Below are 10,054 nucleotides of genomic sequence, written 5' to 3' on the forward strand. Positions count from 1 at the left end.
CTACCGGCGTACCCTTAGAGAGAGAGTGAGAGAGAGAGTTATGTGCAATGATTTTCTGCACCGCACCTGTGGCAGAGAGGGGGAGAGGGGAGGAGGAGAGCACACACCTGCGTAGGAGAGGAGAATGAGGGAGAGTTGCGCATGCGCAGTATGGGTGCGGACGCAGCAGAACGGACACTGCCACGAGCATAAGATGCTCTCGCATCAAAAATGGAAACAGTGGGAAAAAACTGACAACACAAGAACGACTGTCATTCCCAAAGATACGAAATTCCTTTGTCATACAGTGCAAGTAAAAACAAGGGCACACAAATTTTTTAGGTAAATGGCAAACGGCCTTGCCGATCTGCCACGTTTCTGCCACGCTTCGATCTGCCACGCTAGTACTCTAGACAATGCACATTTTGTGAGATTTACCTGCCGTTTTACTCACTGCAAGGTTGGGGCTCTGTTTCTTCTTTTCTTTCCAGCGCTGCTCCTGCGCTAGTGGGTGGACAAGTTTGAGGTGTAGTCAGCTTGCTGTCCTCATGGAATGCAGGATGCGACATTTTTGGACACTGCACTACATTGGCTAGTCGTCAACAAGACATCACAGCAAGGCCTTCCCCCAGTTTAGGGACACCTTCAGAGGTGTGGGCGGAGTTCTTCTGCTTCCGGCGTTGGAAACCTCGTGACAGTCAATTTCCTAGGATCTCGCTGTGGGAACCAGGGTCTGCAATATTGCGTTTGAGTAGCATTGGAGCCACAGCTTAAAGCACGGTGCTCCACGGTTCACAAGCAAGCACAGATGCCGCAGCGCACTCAAATATCCTGTCTATTATGACGTCTGCAGCAAAAGTGTTTGTGCGTGTGTCCATTCCTTTGGCTACTCACCATGGATGCAGCAGACAGGGAGTGCCATGGCATGTGACCATTCTTTTGGACTAACTCTGCAGCTGCAGACTCTGGCTCACAACATTGAGGAAGAGGCTGAAGAAGAAAGCCCCACTTCGGAAAAGTGCGAAGCAGAAGAATTGTCACCCACAAGTGCTGGAGTACCCCCCCCCCCCCCCTCCCACTCTCAGATGAAGCCACGTGCACAACATTGGATAGCATTGCTGCTCTGCAAGGTGTCATCCCTCCTCAGGTGTTTGGAGATGGTGACAGGGACGTTGTGTTGCAGCTGACTTTAGCCCCTGGGGAAAGTGTCAACCTCACCATCATCTGTGTTGACGTGCCAGTGAGCATGTGTGCGTGTATGTGTGTGCGCATGAATTTTTGTTGAAGGAACTGAAGTCTGCAACTGGCGAATGAAAGTTGGAAGACTGTTCATGTGATGTGAGAATGTGGGCATCCCCGTCTCTCAGAAGAAGCTCCCTGCATTCGCGTGTAAAGAAACTCGAAAAACACACCAAAACTAGGAAGAAAAAAGACACTTGTGAAGAAGGACCTTTGTTTATCTCTCATGCATGAGATATGACTCCTGTACTTTCCTTTGTTTTTACTTTTTGTGTGTGGTGTGTGTGTGTGCACGTTTTACATTCGTGTGTTCCTCCTACAATTGTCACAAAGAAAGTGTTGTTGTGAGGAAAAGTAATTTATGCAAACACATGAGTTGGTGGTGGGTGGCCTCTCTGAGCTTATGTGGAAAGAAGTCCTCGAGCATTCTTGCAGTTTTTTTTTTTTTTTCTCTGTTGGTTCCTAGAAGAGGACATGACAAGGGTGCAGATGCCTGTGAGGATACATTTCATCTAACTGCATGCATTAGATGAGCCATTCCATACTTGTATCCAGGTGCCACACTCATTATGCAAAGCCATCAGGGCATCCTGAGGTTCACAAGAAAATGTCATGCGATAGCAGATAAAGTAAAGTGGCAGTTTTGGAGTGTACAAGGTTGAGTTTATAAGTGAAGTAAAGATGTCAGCTTATCTATTTAGTTGTCTAATCAGTGAACAGCCACACATATGTGTAATTCTGCTAGAATTGCTACCCCACTCTTGACAAAATTTTCATCCTGGAACCTTGCACATAATGTCCGAGCTTGCTGAAAAAAAAAAAATTGCATTGATAAAGTGCTTTACCAATGTATGGGAGCAGTTGTCGCAAGTTACACTGCAAGAAAACTTCCGTCACTGGGGAGGTCTGGCCAATTCGTGATGACAGCGAGCATCTTTATTGTGAAGCTTTAGGTTGCAAAGCCTTCCTGGTTCCACCCACCACCTCATGATAGTCAATCCTGTACATAGCAAACAAACTTTTTGTGTTTATTCATGAACTTGCCAATCACCGATGAACGGACAAAACGGGGTTTGTTCATTTATCCTACACAATGGCTGCCACACAAGTGTGAAATGGTCGTGTTCTGCTGTGAAGACAAAGTTAAGGAAACCTACACCAAAGCTTAGCACCCCTCTTCTCAACCTGCGTGCATAGGAAGTCTTTTTGTGAATGCACACAGACAAGCATTTAAGGAAATGTGCAGCATAGCATGAGAGTGTGTGCGTGTGTGTATGTGCATGAATGTTTTTTTTTTTTTTAGTTTTTTAGGATTTTCATTTTGGTTCAGTGATTCAAGATGTGGTAGTACTCATCGTAAGTTAAGATGAATGTTTTGCACAATTAGAACAGTGTTGCAGCACTTTTTTTTTTTTATCAATCACCCTGTTAATAAAACAAATGCAAACCCTCATGCCATGTTGAGTATTTTTCTTGTATTAGATTGACTGTAGCTTCTTGCAGTGAACTTTCACATGCACTGTCATTAGTGTCACTGTCCGGGATGCCCCTAACCTCCAGTTTATTCTTTCATGCAAACATTGCGATTCTCGTATCATAAATTCAGCATGGGCCTTATGAAATGCAGAGATGCTCTCATGAGAGGAAACTGCTTAACTGAAATCGTTCTTTTTTTTTCATTCAAGAGAAGTTTATTCAATTTAGCTGTTGGGAGCAAATCTCTATTAAGGTCTTCAAATATTGTGCGAAGATTAGAAAAATGTATACAATTTGAAAAGAAATTAAGGAGAAAGCTCACTACGGATGCTGTTCTGAAACCATCTCTTGGAGTAGCTGGTGCGGACATTATTGATATTTTCTGGAAGGTATCGCTATTTCTTAAACAGTGCTCTTGGAAAGCCACATAACAAAAGTGGCGATTTCATGTAAACTTCAACTGCGGAATTCGTACACTTTCTGTTCCCTGGAATGTGAAGTTTCAGAATTGCAATATATGTAACACTCGCAATTAAGTTTTAAACTTTCAGATTTCTGTCAACATTTGTTGTGAAATGTAAGAATTGTGCTCAAATTGGGCATATATGTACTGCAGTTGAACCCGGATATATCGAATCTGAAGGAGATCACAAAAACGTTCGATATATTGACCCTTTTCGCGGCGATCCCGTGGGCGCTGCCATGTTTGATCACTTGGTGACGCGTCCATTGCTTGCCTCAACTGCCTCCGTTGCCTCCTTGTTTACAATGGAAGTGTATGACGCCAGCGCGGCTTAGAAAACATCTGTTTTTGGAGATATCGTAGACGGTGACTAGGTGGACGACACGAAGCTTTGATCACAGCTTCAGAGACCATGCAAAAGCGCTTTCGGATCTGATTAAACTATGTCCAAACTGCGAAAGCAGCGTATATGGTGCTTGTTCTACAAGCGGGGCTAAATATGTATGCCAAGCTATCCAAGCTTTCCGATTATGAATTCAGTCAGGATTAGTGTGTTTTGCTCTTTGTTCTTTATTTGGCAAATATTTTGAAGCAGTGGCTTGTCAGTTTCCGACTCAGTGAAGTTCCTCGGTGCGGTCACTATCTGATTATTTTCTGCCTAATCGCTCGCGGGTGGGCTCAGTTCCGATTGATTTGTTCTTGCTGCGCACAAGGCTTGAAACGTAGCTGTTTTGTACATTGTAATACCTTGTAGCAAATATATATTACAGCTAGTAACTCGCTTACTCTTGAGGACCGTCACGAAACATTCAGCTTCGACCATTCGTGCAATCCGTCATTTATTGTGCGTATACAGTGCGCATATATTCAAGTGTGCGCCCATTCACTTATTCTTGATACGTCGGCGATAGAGTGGGCGTAAGTTTTCCTGCCATTTGGGACAGATGTGTATAAATAACGTGCGCGAAACAGGAAGCGGCGCTACTCCCTTTGTCATTGTTTAACGAGTGGTACTCACTCTTGACAACGTTGTGGGGATAAAGCCCTTTCTTTGAAGGTTAGCGATACAAGGCTGGCGGATGAGCAAATTTCTGTATCCTCGAGGAAAGCCGTGCATCACGAAGTGCCGGTAACACGTTCGGACAGTTTCAGCAGCGGTCCGCGAACTTGGCCACACAGATTCATTCTATTCTTTAACATGGCAGTAACTATTTTTGCAGCCAACTATTGCACACGTCTTCAATCCACATGATTCAATCTAGCATGATTGGAGCACAGTGTATTAGCGAAAAGTCAGTTGCATTTCCGACAGCTGATCGCACAGAGGCAAGGTAGAAGCGGTAATGGTTTCGTATTCGTGCGCGGTCGCTGAGGAGAGGTATGGCGTGCCGCCGTGAGTGCCATCTCGTTTCTCTAAAACAAACTGGTCCGCGAAAAGGGTCAATAGGTAATTCGATATATAGGTAATATGATAGGCCTTGAAGCAAACGGCGGCTTACTGATTGGTGTGTCCAATGCCACTAAGTTACTGGGAACTGCTGAACTCTCCAAAATTAAATATGTTGCATATAAGGTGTCTATGCAGTTATTACTTCTACCTCATGGTCATCTGTGAGTGATGACATGATTTAGTGCTGTTGTCTACCAATCTATGTAATGTTACCTAGCTGTGGTCGACCAAACACAAAAGCACAATGGCTGCTTTTAAAAGCGAAGCTTTCTTTGCAAACCCTCCTGGACTTGGTGGGACACCGGCCCATTGAGCTGCCCATGTGCTTCTCTCTTGCCAACGGCGAGTGGGACGATTGGCATGTGTGAGATGTGTGTGCACCCTCCCGACATCACTGTGTCGGCAAGTCGGCATTCATGCATAAGTTGCTGTGTTTGCATCTCAACATAGCTTGTGAACAGTGTAGTACATAAACATTGTTTAGGATGACAACAAAAACAACTTGTGTATCGCAATATTAGTTTTATAGCATTTAATTAACTCTTTCACGAAAGGCTTGCTTCGCACCGATTCTAACAAATGCACAGGATCTACATAAGATTGTTAGTTGCTTTTATACAATGCATATACACCACAGTTATTGCTATACAATGTATTATGCAGTTATCGCCACAGCATCAAATGCCGCACCTGATGCTACATAACCACATACACGTACATGTACTTATGCAAGCCATGGCTACCACTTAATTACAGCCACTTGCATACAGCACAGTGTGGTAGAGCACTCTGCACAATCACCAGCACTGCTTCTGTCACATTCCTCTTTAATACACTATACTATGCTGCTCCTCCTTTTGGAGTCCTCCACTACAGGGTGCCTCATAATGAGATTGTGGTTTTGGCACATAGAACCCCTGAATTTAATTTTAATTTCTGCTCTTCCTATTCTGCTAGTTGCCCCGAGGACGCACCTCCTTACGTAGCAAAAATAGAAGGCTTTTTCTGTATAATGCTACCACATTAAAATCCTTGCCAGGGGACATACCGTGCACTGATATCAGAATTTACCCACCCATGCCTTTGCGTACACTGGCTCCAGAATTAGCCCACAGTACAAACCTGGCTACAAGTCCGACGGCCTATTTTGATCAATATAACATTATCACATTGTTTTAAAATATCATAATGTTATGTGCTTCATATTTCATGGAAGCAAATCATCACGTTGTGTGTGTAGAGACTGCACAAAATTACGCAGCTGAAGACTGTGACATTGTACATGTTCTGTGTTGACAGCCACCAAAAAAATGCATAAAGTGAGAAACACATGCACCAAAACCATAAAATTCGCTGCACGGTGCGTCGGAAAGATGGCTGCCCTAACTGTTCGAATGTGATGGAAACTTGGACACAGGCATAGTTTTATTCAACAAGCCACCCAACAGTTTGATGCCAAAGCACCTAGACTACGAAGCTAATCTGTGTGCTGCTGCAGTTCCTGAAACGTGGATGGGTCAACCTGCTTTACTCATGAAAGTCAAGGCAATTCTCTTTATGCGGCAATAAGCAGGCATACGTCTGCACTCGAGCGCACGCACTCTGGGAGCCGCTAGTGGGATTCGAGGAGTGTCATCTCGAGCCGATACTGTTAACCTACACACACATCCTACAACACTACTGCCTGGCACGAAGAACACTACAACTGCCACACGGCACTCTCACCTGAGAAGAAGCTGTAGTAGCGCTGGAACTACAAGCACGTATCTACATTTGAGTCTGTACTACGCTATACACCCTGTGCTAGACGTTTACATATGCCCATGCTACAATGAATGCACAACCCTCTAGCCCATGGTATGGGCATGCTCACATCTATACCACATCCCACGACACGGCAATCAGAGGCAGCACTGTCCAGTTCCTATTTGACGAACCAGTTCCAACTGGTCGACCAAGCAAGAAGGGCACATAAGCCCGCTGGACTCCTGGACTGAGGGAACCAGTGAAGGAGCTATCCACACTTGCTTCGCTTGTGTGCTGTTTTGAGTAAAGTTTATTCTCTCTCTCTCAAGGCAATTCTGCAGTGGGCAGCTTAAGTGACTGATGATATTGCAGCCACTTTCTAAACTAAGCGTTGGAGAGCAACTCTTGCTCATTTTTGCAAGGGGGCACCATAATCTACAACGCACTTGACTGGAACCTGCTGTTCGGCAGCGATGCATCAAGATTACGAAGGTAATCTTTCTGCTCTGGCAGTTCTTGAAACGTGGACAGATTACTCATGAAAGTCAGGGCAAATCTGCAGCAAGCAACAAGCTTATGTCACAGATGATGCCCCGTGGCTTGGCTGGAACCCACTGTTCGGAGGTGGCGCTCCTATATTATGAATAATTGGGAAACAGCACTGCAGAGGTAAAGTAGACACAACTAAAACACGAACTTGGACGAGAAAATGCTTTAGTTGCCTGTAGATGTGTCTATTTTACTTCTGCAGCACTGCATCCCAATTATGCTATTCCACCTTGCCCCAATGCAAGGCTTAATCGATCTTACGAAGCTAATCTGTTTGCTCTTGCAGGTGAGCCGTGCAGAATACCTTATTTTCGCAAGTGCCAAGGTGTGCACTGCTGCCGAATTGAGCTGCCTCATGTGATTTTGCTTTTGTTCTCAGCTAGTGACTTAGTTCAATGGCTAAGAAGGCAATTAAAGATTTGCACAACAAGCTTAAAGAGCTTGCAACAATCATGAAAGCTTCGGATGAGATCAAAGAAGTTAAGAAGGATGTCGGTGATCTGAAGTGTATAAAGAAAAGAACTTGCAGAATTGCTTCGTGAAAACAAAGCTGAAGTCTCAGAATGCAAAGTTATCTCATCGACTCTCCAACAGTGTAGAAATCAAGGGCATAGCCTACAATGTTGAGACATTAGCAGTGGTAAATAGGCAGGTTAATTATCAGTGAAGCGATATCAGACTCTCAGATAAAGATGCCTGTCACAAAGTGCCTATGACCAATTCAACATATAGTTGTGTGCTTTGTGCGACGAAACAAAAGAAATTATTTCTTCTCCGCCAGGGGACCGTGGAGAACAGACGTATCTCACATGGGCTTCCGCTTTTCGTGCTTCTCACCACGGAACAAGGCCAGTGACGAATCCAAGTTTTGCACCGGTACAGCCGGCAAGACGAGAGAAATCGCCGGACCATAGCCTATTTCGGGTAAGTGCACCTTATTTCAAGATATCAAGTCGACCGCACACCCGCCCGGTTAAGCCTAACGCCAAAGCAGCTCCCGAAATCCCATCGGAGGAAACACAGCTGCAGTGCACGCCACGTGAGCACGAGCGCACGAGCGCTCGCCCACGCCGCGGCGAAGAGCCCCTACGATGAGCCGAGAGGCAGCTGCAGCAAGCGAAATGTCAAACACGCAGAAAGAAGAGGAAGCAAATGCAATGGAAACTGACACTACGATGAGCCGAGAGGCTGCTGCAGCAAGCGAAATGTCAGAGAACCAGAAAGAAGAGGAAGAAAATGCAATGCAAACGGACCGGAGGGAAGAAAACACCGGGGAAGATATCTGGAACTATGACTCACAAAGCGGCAGAACAATCGAAGTGGAAAGCGCCTGGCTCATGAGGAGCAAAAAGAGCAAGAAGGACGCCACGAATATAAATACGCCGGCTACAAAACCAACTAATGAGCAGACGCCCACTCCAGCACCGCCACAGCAACAACGCAGACCCAGGAGGCCGGCCTTGCCACTAGACGACTTTAAGATCGTCTAGCGCCCGCAAGCAGGTCTCAACCTCTCCAAATGGAACACCGTTTCAGTTATGCACGCCATCAGCCAAGCGAGTGGACTGTCACAGCAAGACTTCAATGACCAAGTACGCGTGCAAGTACAGAGAATCGAAAATTTAATCATAGCAAGCACGGCCGACAATGAAGACGCAAAGATGCTGGTCAGCATCAACAAAATACAGCTTGGAGGCACTTATCACAACGTCAAGGGCAACATACGAACCCCTGACGACGTCTCCAGAGGCGTCATCAATGGCCTCATACCCGGAACGAGCACCGCAGAACTCATGGCAGGAATCCGAGCACCGGCAAGGTACACCATTCTTCACGCCCGAATGATGGGTCAGTCGATCGCGGCAGTCGTATTCTTCGAAGGACCGCACATTCCCTACTACATTATCTTCCAGAGCGTTGACTTCCGCTGCAAACCATATCGAAAGTCAGTGCAGTACTTCGGCACCTGTGGCACCACGGGACACCGTCAAGACGTCTGTCCGAAATCGGTCCCGGATTTCTGTTGCAAATGCGGCAAGAAAGGACAACCACAAAACCACGATTGCAAACCAACCTGCAAGCTCTGCGGAGAAGGGCACGAAACTGCAAGTACAGAGTGCAAGAAGAGACTGAAGCCAAACCCACCACCCTACAATATACGGCAACACCGCCTCAACAGGCTCCAAGAAAGAGACAACCGCTGGAGCTCCAGCAGTGAAGAGTTCCCGGAGCTGGGCACCTCGGCCACCAGCTCGAGGAGTATCAGTGCGGGCAGCTCCCCAAGGCGCAGCAGGTCTAAGTCAATACTGCGAAATGCCTCGCGCTCCCGCTCTCGCTCTCGCTCCCACTCTGTCAAGCGCGCGAGCTACGCCGACGTGGCAAGTGGCTCGAGCGCCTCGAGGGGTACGAGCAGTTTGGACTCCTCGTCGACCGAAGCCACAGCCATACGGGTCCTCAAAAACAAACAGCAGACCCAGCACAGCAAACTGCAGAATCAGCACAGCCAATTGGAAAGCCAGCAAAACCTCATAGACAAACTACTCCGCAGTCAACAGAGACAGCAAGAGCTCACCGACAGACTGCTCCAAAAATGCAAGGACCAACAAGAACTCACAGACAAGCTGCATAAAAAATGCCAGGAGCTTGAAAACATAAACAGACAGTCGGGAACTACGCTGACCAAGGCGGATGTCGAAGCCATATTAGATGCAAGGTGCCTGATATTTTAAGAAGCCTTTATGAACAACATTCACGCCACAATGGAAAAAATCGTCCAATCAGCAGTTGAAAAAACAGCCGCAGCCTTCGAAAATAAGATCACCACGCTAAATGCCAAGATCGATGGGATCGCGCCACAGCTCAACAATTTTATCGTGCATGTTAAGAAAAACTATGTCACCAATGCACAGCTCGACAATTCGCGCCACATGACTCGGAAGAAAGCGCGGGCGAACAGCCACAGCCACTCTCACTCCATCTCGCCCACTCGCCGACACGAATTCGAATCCATCGACGATGGCAACCCCTAACCACAAGGCGAAGAACCAGCACTCAACTATACGCATATGGCTATGGAACTGTCGATCGTACCGCCCTCGACACACCAGCCTGCAAGAATTCATCAAGCTGAATCAACCCGACGTCATAGCACT

At 46.4% G+C, this 10,054-nt stretch overlaps 1 protein-coding gene across 5 annotated transcripts in view; it reads left to right on the forward strand.

Annotated features, from left to right (window-relative positions):
- The window catches only part of LOC119455359 (protein roadkill), a 154,680-nt gene extending 152,009 nt beyond the window's left edge, over positions 1–2,671 (forward strand). For all 5 annotated transcript variants that reach the window (XM_049668722.1, XM_049668721.1, XM_037716745.2 and 2 more), the window contains one exon: positions 471–2,671. The gene's annotated coding sequence lies outside the window, so the exon portion shown is untranslated. The remainder of the gene's footprint in view (positions 1–470) is intronic.
- Positions 2,672–10,054: the final 7,383 nt, after the last annotated feature.

Source organism: Dermacentor silvarum, chromosome 6 (assembly GCF_013339745.2).
Source record: "Dermacentor silvarum isolate Dsil-2018 chromosome 6, BIME_Dsil_1.4, whole genome shotgun sequence".
Taxonomy (NCBI): Eukaryota; Metazoa; Arthropoda; class Arachnida; order Ixodida; family Ixodidae; genus Dermacentor; species Dermacentor silvarum.